The sequence below is a fragment of the Callithrix jacchus genome, chromosome 1 (genome assembly GCF_049354715.1).
Source record: "Callithrix jacchus isolate 240 chromosome 1, calJac240_pri, whole genome shotgun sequence".
NCBI lineage: Eukaryota > Metazoa > Chordata > Mammalia > Primates > Cebidae > Callithrix > Callithrix jacchus.
In genome coordinates this window covers 101,541,913-101,552,203 of record NC_133502.1, presented here as the reverse complement: position 1 = coordinate 101,552,203, position 10,291 = coordinate 101,541,913, and the positions used below count along the sequence as shown (strand labels likewise).

At 38.4% G+C, this 10,291-nt stretch overlaps 1 pseudogene; it reads left to right on the top strand.

Annotated features, from left to right (window-relative positions):
* Positions 1–7,336: 7,336 nt before the first annotated feature.
* LOC100387303 (CST complex subunit TEN1 pseudogene) lies at positions 7,337–7,734 on the top strand (annotated as a pseudogene).
* The last annotated feature ends 2,557 nt before the right edge of the window (positions 7,735–10,291 follow it).

Below are 10,291 nucleotides of genomic sequence, written 5' to 3'. Positions count from 1 at the left end.
TAGAATTTCATGATTTATTTTTCTCCCGATCTTTCTCCCCTTTTTTCACAATTTTAACCTATTACCCTTTTAACATATTTCCTCTTTCAAAATCTTGTTTTACTAATACTGTATAAGCTACCTCAATTCATTTTGGCTATAGCTAGGGTGGATGGATGAATAGATGGATGGATAGGTAACTTCATAGATATACCAGGTTTTCAAATGCCAAATCAATAAAAAATTTATCATTGAAAACATCTAACAATATCAAGTCCATGAGCAAAAGAATCCAACAGGGTGGTCTTGCTATTTTAAAAACCTCAATTTGCCATAAGACGAAGGAAAAAATATTTTTAAACCACCATTCCTGGCTCAGGGGTGATAATAGAAAGACCTCTACCTGTACCATTCACCAGTACCTGTGGCGAGCAGGTGAAAAAAAGCCAGGATAGGAAACCTGAATGTCTAATCCTAATAAATAAGAAATAGCTCAACTCTAGACAGTGGACTTTCAAAGACTTTCTAGATAGAAAGTCCTTAATTCTCTCAACTGCAAAAGCTTATGGATTTCTTCAAACTTCTATTACATTTAAATTAAAATTTCACTGAGATACTATTTATTACCTACACTAGTAGAAATGCAAAATGACACAACTTTATTGGAGAACCATTACAAATATACTTGATGAACATTGATGCGAAAATTTTCAATAAAATACTGGCAAACCGAACCCAATAGCACATCAAAAAGCTTATCCATCACTAACGAGTCATCTTCATCCCTGGGATGCAAGGCTGATTTAAAATACCCAAATCTATAAATGTAATCCATCACGTACACAGAACCAAAGACAAAAACTACATGATTATCTCAATAGATGCAGAGAAGGCCTTAGACAAAATTCAACAGCCCTTTTTTTTTAATATACATTTAACTGCACTTGAGGGTCTGGGGTACATATGCAGAACATGCAGGATTGTTGCATAGGTATCTACATGGCAATGTGATTTGCTGCCTCCATCCCCCCATCACCTGTTATCTGGCATTTCTCCCCAGCCTCCCTACCCCCTGCGGTCCCTCCCCCATTTCCCCCCAACAGCCCCAGTGTGTGATGCTCCCCGCCTGTGCCCATGTGTTCTTATTGTTCAACACCCACCTATGAATGAGAACATGTGGTGTTTGATTTTCTGTTCTTTTGTCAGTTTGCTGAGAATGATGGTTTCCATTATTGAGAGTTTTTAAGCATAGAGTTTTAACATAAAACGTTAGTATAAAGGGCTGTTTAAATCTCAATAAACTAGGTATTGATGGAACAAATCTCAAAATAATAATAGCTATTTACGACAAACCCACAGCCAATATCACACTGAATAGGCAAAAACTGGAAGCATTCCCTTTGAAATCTGGCACAAGACAAGGATGACCTCTCTCACCACTCATATTCAACACGGTATTGGAAGTTTTGGCCAGGGCAGTCAGGCAAGAAAAAGAAATAAAGGGTATTCAATTAGGAAAAGAGGAAGTCAAATTGTCTCTATTTGCAGATGACATGATTGTATATTTAGAAGACCCCATTGTCTCTGCCCACAATCTTCTTAAGCTAATAAGCAACTTCAGCAAAGTCTCAGGATACAAAATCAGTGTGCAGAAATCACAAGCATTCCTATACACCAATAACAGATAAACAGAGTCAAATCATGAGTGAACCCCCATTCACAATTGCTACAAAGAGAATATCATACCTAGGAATACAACCTACAAGAGATGTGAAGGACCTTTTCAAGGAGAACTACAAACCACTGCTCAAGGAAATAAGAGAGGACACAAACAAAAGGAAATATTTCCTGCTCATGGTTAGGAAGAATCAGTATTGTGAAAATGGCCATGCTATCTTCATCAAGCTTCTGTTGAGTTTCTTCACAGAATTGGAAAAAAACACCTTAAATTTCATATGGAACCCAAAAGGAGCCTACATAACCAAGACAATCCTAAGCAAAGAAAAAAAAAAAACAAAGCTGGAGCCATTACACTATGTGACTTTGAAACAGCATGGCACTGGTACCAAAACAGAGATATAGACCAATGAAACAGAACAGAGGCCTCGGAGGCAACACCACACATCTACAACCATCTGATCTTTGACGAACTGACAAAAAACAAGCAATGGGGAAAAGATTCCCTATTTCATAAATGGTGTTGGGAAAACTGGCTAGCCACATGCAGAAAGCTGAAACTGGATTTCTTCCTTACACTTATACAAAAACTAACTCAAGATGGATTAAAGATTTAAACATAAGACCTAACACCATAAAAACCCTAGACAAAAACCTAGGCAATACCACTCAGGACATAGGCATAGGTAAAAACTTCATGACTAAAACACCAAAAGCAATGGCAGCAAAAGCCAAAATAAACAAATGGGATCTAATTAAACTCCAGAACTTCTGTACAGCAAAAGAAGCAATCATTAGAGTGAACCAACAACCAACAGAATGGGAAAATATTTCTGCAAGCTACCCATCTGGAAAAGGGCTAATATCCAGGATCTATAAAGAACGTAAATAAATTTACAAGAAAAAATCAATCCTATCAAAAAGTGGGCGAAGGATACGAACAGACAATTCTCAAAAGAAGACATTTATGCAGCCAACAAACATATGAAAAAAAAGCTCATCATCCTTGGTCATTCAAGAAATGCAAATCAAAACCACATTGAGATACCATCTCACGCCAGTTCGAATGGGATCATTAAAAAATCTGGAGACAACAAATGCTGGGGAGGATATGGAGAAATAGGAAAACTTTTACACTATTGGTGGGAGTGGAAATTAGTTCAATCATTGTAGACAGTATGGCAATTCCTCAAGGATCTAGAAATAGAAATACTATTTGACCCAGCAATCCCATTACTGGATATATAACCAAAGGATTACAAATCATTCTGTTATAAAGACACATGCACATGTATGTTTATCATGGCACCATTCACAATAGCAAAGAAAAAGCCAACCAAATGCCCATCAATGATACACTGGATAAAGAAAATGTGGCACATATACACCATGGGATACTATGCAGACATAAAAAAGGATGAGTTCATGTCTTTTTCAGGGACATGGATAAAGCTGGAAACCATCATTCTCAGCAAACTGACACACAAACAGAAAACCAAACACTGCATGTTCTCACTCATAAGTGGGTGTTGAACAATGAGAACACATGGACACAGGGAGGGTAACATCACACACCGGGGCCTGTTGTGGGGGATGGAGGAGTAGATGAGGGATAGCAGGGGGTGGGGGGATAGGGCAGGGACAGCATTAGGAGAAATACCTAATACAGATCACAGAATGATGAATGCCACAAACCACCATGGCACATGTCTAACTATATAACAAACCTCCATGTTCTGCACATGTACCCAACAACTTAAAGTATAATAACAAAAAAAAAGCAATATCCATCAGGATTTCATATATATTTACCCTTAACCCAGCAAACCAACTTCTAGAAATACATCCGAACAACACACTAGCTTCATTATTGTTAATCAGAAAATATTAAAAATCGTATTTGTATAGCTATTGCAGCACAATCTGTAATAACAAAAAAATTAAAATGACCCCATATTCATAAATAGGAAACTAGCTAAATAAATATAAGTACATTCATACAATGTAGTATCATGTCATACCGTGTAGCTGTAAATGGAATAAAGAGTATCTTTATCACTATGAAGATGTCTCTAAAAGTACTGTTAAATGAGAAAAGCAGACTGGAGAAAAGTATCCATGGGATGATGCCACTTATCCAAGGAAGAAAGAGAATATAAGTACACACACACACACACACACACACACACACACACACACCTTTTAAAACAAAGCAATGTGGAGAGGTAGGGTACAAACAGGGTAAAAGGGGTGAGATAGATGCTGGACTTATTTGATTTTGGAATGCTGTATGTGTTTTATAAGATTACAGAATAAATTTTAAGCAAAACACTTCTAAAAACTTAAAGCAAGATAAAATAAATTAACCTAGATTTTGTACTAAAGTGGTAACATTAACATAGAGAAAAAAATTATTTCAAGTGATTTTAAAGCATAAAAATCAGACCACACATTCTTAGAGGAATATACCTGAAAGACAAAAAGAACTTCTTGCAAACTATTTTCAGTAATTCTAGGGTCTGAATCTTTGTGTCTCCCAAAACTCATAATGTGATGGTATTAAAAGGTGGGACCGTAGGAAATGATCATGGCTCCACCCGAGTGAATGGGATTCGTGTTCTTACAAAAGAGGATAAGGGAGTATCTTTGCCCTTTCCACCATATAAGGACATAATGAGAGGCACAGTCTATGAACCAGGAAGTGGGCCCTCACCAGACATCAAGTCTGCCAGTGCTTTGACTTCCCAGCTTCCAAAATTGTGATAAATAAATTTCCATTGCTTATAAGCTACCTAGTTTATGGTATTTTGGTCTAACAGCCCAAATGAAGTAACACAAGTCATTACATTGTTTGTAATATCAAATTTAATGTTCTGAAAATATTATTTATGAGATCAAACTAAGAAATAATCATGTTACTATCACTAGGGGATAAATGCTTGAGGGATGGATACCCCATTCTCCATGATGTGCATATTCCACATTGCATGCCTGTATTAAAACATCTAATATACCCTATAAATATATATACCTACAGGCAGGCACAGTTACTCATGCCTGTAATCCCAGCACTTTGGGAGGCCAAGGTGGGTGGATCACTTGAGGCCAGGAGTTGCCAAGACCAGCCTGGCCAACATGGTGAAACCCCATCTCTGCAAAAATTAGCCAAGCATGGTGGCATGCACCTGTAGTCCTAGCTACTCAGGAGGCTAAGGCAGGAGAATCACGCTTGAAACCAAGAGACAGAGGTTGCAGTGAGCAGAGATTGCACCACTGTACTCTAGCTTGGGGAACAAAGCAAGACTCTGTCTCAAAAAAACTATATATATATATATATATACACACACGTATGTATACATACGCATACATATATACATACATACACATATATATGTATGTATTCACCTACTATGTACTCACAAATATTTAAATATATAGGCTAAAAATTATATAATATATATATATCCCAATTATACATATATCACTAGGATACAAGATTTTCAGCAAAGAGAAACAAGAAATTTTTTAATCAAATAAAAACTTGGTAAATCTAAATATCAATTTGAAATACCAGTATAAACTTAAGATGTATTTTCTCATTAAAAAATACACAAATACATTTCCTAGCTCTTTCCATTGAAAAGGCTTAGAAATAATCACCATTCCAGTAGCAGTAAGTACTTTAACACTCAGATTGTGGTTTCCAAATACCTTTTCCAACCAAAAGGAACCAGATATATTTGAAGAAATGGCCCATTCTAGGCCTCTGCCATGAGATGAACCTGGAACATTTTGCCAAACTAGAAAGCAAGAAAACTATCATATGCTATCACAATTATCAAAATGGTCCAGTAGCCCATTTGAAAAGCATTACACTGGCAAGGATGGGGCAATGTGAACGTTTAATATTAATAATCACTGCAATGGGTTAAGCATGGTGACTCACACCTTTAATCCCAACCCTTTGGAAGGCTAAGGTGGGAGGATCCCTTGAGGCCAATGACACAGTAAGATCCCATCTCTACCAAAATAATAATAATATAAAATGTTTTTAAATAACCAGGCATGGTAGTCCTAGCTACTCAGGAAACTTAGGCAAGAAAGAGGATTACTTGACTCCAGCCTAGGCAACACAGTGAGATCCTGTATCAAAAAGTAATAATAACAACTGCAATGGATTAAAACACATAATATATGTTTAAATGCATTAGATTGTTATGATTCTAAAATAAATACTCACTGGCTACCTTTGGAGAGTGTTAGGGAATTAATTCCACATTTTGAAAGCTGATGAATTGAAAGAAAGCATCACGTAATACCTTGCCTTTCCTATACCAGCTATACTTGAGGATAGGCAAATAGTTAATGAGGAATAGTATATTGCCTTACAGAAACATTCCAGTTTATGACTCGTGAAGGAATTACTAAATTATATTATCATTTTTGCAAACCCTGATAAAATAATGAATGCAGGAAATGATCATTATTGGCTCCTAACATCACCAAAAGAGAGAGAACCAGACATATGTCTCCTTCGGAAAGTAGTTACTACCACCTATACAGAGAAGCTTGTAGATCACTCCGTTTCTAATAAATAGGTAGGGGAACAAGAATGTCACTAAATGACAGTTTGATGAGGCAAAATCAAGAATGTGAAAATTTCTACAGAACCAATGACCCAAGTTTTTCAACTAAAAAATTGCAAAGTAAAAAAATGAGCAAGGAAGAGAGAGCCTGTAAATTAAAAGAGAATTAAGAAACATACAAATCAATTGCAATAGACAAACTTTATTCTAATCCTGATTTGAACAATCATTTAAAAAAAAAAGATTTCTAGCCAGTCTGGGAATTTGATTACCAATTAGCTGTTTGATGATATTAAGAAATTTTTATTAATCTTATGACAATGGTAACATGATTATGTGGTCTTAGAGCATGTTTACCTTTTAGAGATACATACTAAAATTATGAATGAAATGATTCAATGTCCTGGATTTGCTTCAAAATGATACATCTGTGATTAGTAGCAGGGAGTTAAATAAAACAGGATTTGCCATGAGTTGAAAGTTGTTCAACAGGTGATGAGAACATGGGTATCCTTTACTGTTTTTTTTTCTCCTTTTTGTATAAAGATAATAAAAGTTTAAAATTCCACTATTTAAATTATTAAAACAATCACAAATACCCAAATTATCCATCTTCAATATAAAGGTATCTTATTTCTCTGGATAAATATTAAGGCTTGGGGGAAAAAACACCTATTTTATAGCTAAATCAAGAAATACCTCCTGTATTAATAGTTCCATGACCAACCTTTAGAAAGGAGGGACAATATTATTTTAAAGGATCTTGGCAGAATTTCTTATAAGAACAGAACTATCTTTTGTTAAGCAACATACCTTGATGAGCCATTTAGGTAGAACAATGGTGGTAGTCTAGAAGACGGTAGAATAATGAGAAGAATAAATGCTTTTTTATGACTAAAAAATGGAAATAATTGGGACATGCACAGGAAGCTGAGAAGTAAATGCCCTCAGAAGGAAAGAGAGAAGATCTAAGGAAGTACAGACAATGAGGAAACCCAGCACCCTAGAAGGAAGTCTTTTCCATGAAGAAATTTTCCCCTTGGCACATGACTGACAGCAACCCAGGCAGAGGGGTCAGAGAGAAGGAGCCAGTGATGCTGCCCAAACTTGAGACCTATTCCTTCCCCTGGAAAGTCAATACAAGCGACGTTCCTGGTGGGAGCACACTGAGAACATTTGGCAGGTTGTACCTCTACAATATGGTCAGTCCAGAGTGACGCTGATGGCTCAGCATGGATCTGATCCACACCAGGTTGTTTGCACCAAGTTGGTGAAGCCCTTTCAAGCCCACGTGGGCTCCATGTACATCGTCCTTGGGGAGCTCCAGCTCCAGCAAGATGGAGACTCCCTGGTAAAGGCACTGGTGCTGAACCATGTGGAGGGGATGGACCTGCCCTTGTGAGAACAAGCCAAGCAGGAGCAGAGGCAGTACCAGTGGGAGAGGGATGGCAGCCAGTGGGAAATGCAGCCGAATAACTCTACCTGTTTCTGAGGCCAACCCCTCTGAAGCTACAGGAGCATCCCAGAGCATAAGTGCTTCCCCAGCAACTGCCTCGTCTAAAGCCTGAAAGCAGAGAGGGAGGTGGTTAATCCAGCACCTTTCCCTAATTTGGGATTGGCTCAGAAATAAGAACTCAGAAAACAGGCCCCAAGTCCAATACCCACTAACCCTCAGAGACTGTAGGCGGCTGAGCTCCAGACTACTATAGCACGCCTTGTGTGGGTCATGGAGGGTTCCAGAAGGTCCTGGTGAATAAAGGCCCAGAGGGTGTGACCTTGAAAAAAAAGCAAGAAAATTTCAGTGCTAGCTACGGCTATGAGACTACATAAAACAGGGATGACTAAAAGTCCATTTGGAATTACCTGCTGCGCTATAAGGCAGTGTGACCACCCCCACAACCCTCCGTTATTGCCAACTCTCAGTAAAAGCAAGGCTCATGCAGCCATATGTGAGTGGTTCTTGGAGAAGAACCAAAGGCAGCTGCTGTTTATGTTGAGCTGATATAGGCAGAAGAAAGAGACAACTGCAAAAGAGGAAATGTGTGGTTAGCAGAAGCAGAAAACTGGAGCAACATATGACTGAGAGATATGGACAGCCCTCAAGAATTCTCAGATATGGATGGAAAGGGTAGTGCGAAGCCTGTGGGTAGAAGCTTGAGCCAGTTCATTTGACAATTCAAAGAAAATATAAACACATAACAAACAATGCTTCCCAAAGCTGGAAGATTTGGAAACATCCAAGAAATGAACACCTGGGGGACAGTTAGAAGGCAATGCAGACTGCCATGTTCTATAATGCCGCGCTATTAATTCTGAAAAAGACCCAAGAGATACCCAGAACAGCATTTTTAAATCTGGTCCACAAAGCCCCTGGTTTCTCAAACATGACACAGGGACTTCCAGACAGTCCCCTCAGTTTGGGTCTGTCTTATTCCCTTCACACTGTTGTAACAAAACACCATAAACTGGGTGGCTTATAAACAATACACATTTCTCTCTCATCGTTCTAGAGGTTGGGACGTCAAAGATCAAGGCACCAATAGATTTGCTGTTGGGTTAGGACCCACTTTCTGGTTCATAGATGGGAACTTCTTGCTGTGTCTTGACATGGTAGAAGGGGATCTCTTTGAGGCCTCCTTCATAAAGCACTAATCCCACACATGAGATGCTCTCATGACCTAATCGTCTCCCAAAGGCTCCACCTCATACTATCACATAATTAGGTTTTAACACAAGAATTTTGGGTGGACACAAACATTCAGCCCATAGCAGGCATCTAATCCAATCCTCGCTTCATCCAGAAGAATTTAATCTATATTACATCTTAAGATTCCACGTCATATGTTATTTTTAAAAATTATTTTTGCTCCAACTAACACAAAAACAGAAAACCAAACACCGCATGTTCTCACTCATAAGTGGGAGTTGAACAATGAGAACACATGGACACAGGAAGGGAAACAACACACACCAGGACCTGTCGGGGGTGTGGTGCAAGGTGAGGGATAGCAGGGGGTGGGGGGATAGGGAAGGACAGCATTAGGAGAAATTTCTAATGTAGATGACAGGTTGATGGGTGCAGCAAACTACCACGGCACATGTATACCTATGTAACAAACCTGCACATTCTGCACATGTATCTCAGAACTTAAAGTATAATAAAATTTAAAAATATATATTTTTGCTGCTACACAGAAGAAAGAAGCAATGATATCATCTAATCTCTCAATACAGAAAGGCAAAGTTGATAAATGCTAAGTAACTTGCCACAATCACACAGCAGAGTTGTTAAAAGCCCGTTCTAATTTTTAGTCTGCTCATTCCTCCTTCTCAGTTTCAAGACTGACAAAGGTACCAATAGAAAACAGATGTACACTCAGGGTTAGTTTGGCTTCTGCAGTATTAGAGGTTCTCATCAAACAGAAGTCCCCATTGTCCAGAGATCCGGAGTCTTCTCACTGCCATAACCAGGTAGTAGAAAAAGGCTACAAGGATAGAGGAAACTCCTGCCCTCTTTCTGCCTGCTGCAAATATCTATTCTAATACAGGTTCAAGGCTCTAGAGAAAGCTTGAGGCCGACAGAAAAGTCCACATTTTCTTAACCTATCCTCCTGACAAGGGCTGCAAGGATGTCTTTTTTCCACTCCATGAGACAGTCTGAACTGCCTTCCCTTACATTCCCACAATTTGTATCTAACAGAGCCAACCACCATCTCTCTATAAAATTGTATCTCCTACACCAAAAATTAAATTTTAGGAAAGTTCCAGGCATAATGGAAAGAAGACTGGATTGAGAACCCAAAGACCTGGATCAAAAAGACAGTTCTGCCAATTCACTGTGTGACCGGAAGTAAGTTGATTAACTGTGGGTTTCAGCTTGATCTGTAAAATGGTTACAATAATACTTACCTCATAGTGTTATTGTATGAGGAGCAAATGAAGTAAGCCACTTAAAACAACTACCCCAGGACATGTGAGTCATTCCATAAACACTGGTTGATTTTTTCACATTTTAGTTCAACCTCACAAAGTACTACAGTACTGGCTTG